Below are 2,890 nucleotides of genomic sequence, written 5' to 3' on the forward strand. Positions count from 1 at the left end.
TGAAATTGGTGAAAGAAAGCTTATTGGACCTGAAATTGTGCAATAAACAGAGGACAAGGTAAAAATTATCAAAGATCATCTAAAGATTTCTTCGAATAGACAAAAGTCGTACGCCGATCTAAAAAGACGTGATATTGACTATCAAGTTGGAGATAAAGTATTCTTAAAGGTGTCTCTATGGAAAAAGATTATGAGATTTGGCCAGAAGGGAAAACTTAGTCCCCGATTTATTGGACCTTATGAGATACTTTAAAGGGTTGGACCAGTTGCATATAAATTGGCGTTGCCACCTAAGTTAGACAAGATCCACAATATCTTCCATGTTTCTATACTCAGAAGATATCGTTCTGATCCATCTTATGTTCTTCCAGTTGAATCTATTGAGGTTAATCCTGACTTGACGTATAATGAAGAACCTATTCTAATTCAAGCTCGAGAAGTAAAGCAACTTAGGAACAAGAGAATCCCCTTAGTAAAGGTACTTTGGAGGAACCATTCTGGAAAAGAAGCTACCGGGGAAAGAGAAGAAGACATGAGGACCCTATATCCACACTTGTTCTGGGACTAGTGTAAGGTAAATTTCGAGACGAAATTTCTTTAAGGGGTAGAGAGTTGTAACACCCCTAAAATACTAGACCAACTCTTGCATGTCGATGCATCATTTCTTAATTACTACAATATGTTTTACTCTTATTTTGGGAACTTGAAATTTTGTGATTTTTCCAACCTTGCTTAAAATAAATTATGCTCGTACTTTAATGTTTTGTATGGGGGTATTTACGTAATTTTTCTAATTAAAATTCCATATGAATTGAAAGTGTTGGTATCAATTATATACATATAGGTGTATATGTATACATTTTGGGCAGCACACAATAATTTGGGGCAGCACCTTTTAGTGACAGTTTTATATGTGACTAAGCATCACTCTTAAGACTATATTATCACACCTCCTCTTGTGATTTTCATTTGGAACTGAAGTCCAAGAACTTAAGAACATTTTCTAACCAGTTGTTCATCAAAATCACAAGAGAAACCCTTGGTCCTTTTAGCTGGAAGTCGAGACATCCTACCTTTTGGTGAGTAATCAAAACTTATTTTTTTTAGCAGAATAGTGTTTAGTACTTTTAGAATTTCTCGTTCTGTATAACTCCTTTTTCGGTAAATAAATATGATTTGGAAAGCTGATTCCTATACCTACAACTCTTTTGTTTATGGTAAACTCTAAGTTAGCTTTTATGGCTACGAAATAAGGGACGCAACATATGACATCTTCTGTCCAGATTCTGGAATTTGAAATCCTGTATGTTCAACTGTTAGTGTTTTTATTATATCTTTTTGTACAAAGCATATTTTGCAGTGATTCATGATTATTTGCAAGCTTAAGAGATGTACCTACATATTTTATGAAGGATATAAATTACATTTTGGCCGTTTTCTGTTTCTAATCTAAGTTGCTACATAAAGTGCTTTTATTGGGCAGAATTTCTGTTTTTGGAGTATAGTCGTATTTGTACAGGCTAGACTTACTTGTGATGATAACCCTGTGTTACGCCATCATTATTGTGCTACTAGAAAGTAAATAAGTTATTGAATTTATTTTTTAAGGTTGTATATCCTCGTGTACGAGTTGAAGACTTTGATACGCTGGTTGGTCTACGATTTGAACTCGTGAAGTTGTGTTGGACTGTTTTTGTGCTAAAAAACTGAGGTTTGTGTATAAACTTATACCTGTACACTTTTTACCTGCTGGTATATCTGAAAGTTTACTTTGGTACCTTGGTTACCTCTTGTCACTTTGCATTGTCGTATTTGTATTCTTTAATACATTAAAGACGCTTGTGTAACTCGCCCACTTGTACAGATTGTTTGATCACTTGGCACTCTTGTTGGGACCTTGTCCTTTTTGTGGCTGTGACTTTGTCACTCTTGGCATGCCTCTTGATTCAGATCATTTACCATCTTGACTCTAGATTTTTAGTCCTTCTTAAGAATGAAAGTTGTCCATTTTAAGTACGAACTAGAAAGCCATTTTTAATATGGTTCTTGGTTCTCTTGATTATTGGGTTTTGACCATTCTTGATACCTGTTTGTGCTTGGTGTGACGACATGATGTATATATTGGGCGAGCCTTGTTGTTGAATCTCTTGGAAAACTGTGTTATGAGCATTCTTGACATTTGGATCTTTAAATATAAAACTTGATACTCTTTATATATTGTTTACTTGATTTATTTATTATGTTCAATTATGTTGCCCTTGACTTGAGAATGATAACTTGTTGAATTTGAGGGCTCCAAACTTGTAGTTTTTATACCACTAAGCTATATGCTTAGCGATAGTTGTTCTATCGTAGGGGTTGTTCGAGATGATGCTTGAAGCTGGCCATTGGAGATGGATGTTTTGAGAGCCTTAAGGAAGATCACATTTGCATATAGGCATCTATATTTTATATAAACCTTGGGACTTGTACATATTCTATGTGTTGTATATTTACATGGAATTTTGAGGGCTGATTTGATCATGTCACCATGAATTGTAATATAAATATGGCTATATGTTTTGTTCTTTTTGGGGTGTGTAAACCCAAGTCTTGTAATATCCTAAATCTACTATTACTTTCGAATGTTTGTGTGAAGCATGAGTAGGCTGATTTCGGTACTTGGAAACTTGTAATATTCTTGTTATTTCATCCTTGAGTGTGAGGATATTATATATGCATGAAAAGCTCATCAATTATTTTGGTGAGTTTGGTAAACTAAGACCGGAAAGAAAGAAATGTATCTTTATAAGATACTCAGAACACTCCAAAGGGTATGTGTTTATTGAGGAGTTGGAGAGGATGGAAATAATACTGAAATTGTATCACGAGATGCCTGATTTTCCTAAAA

The sequence above is a fragment of the Solanum tuberosum genome, unplaced genomic scaffold, assembly GCF_000226075.1.
Source record: "Solanum tuberosum cultivar DM 1-3 516 R44 unplaced genomic scaffold, SolTub_3.0 scf00111, whole genome shotgun sequence".
NCBI classification, from domain to species: Eukaryota; Viridiplantae; Streptophyta; class Magnoliopsida; order Solanales; family Solanaceae; genus Solanum; species Solanum tuberosum.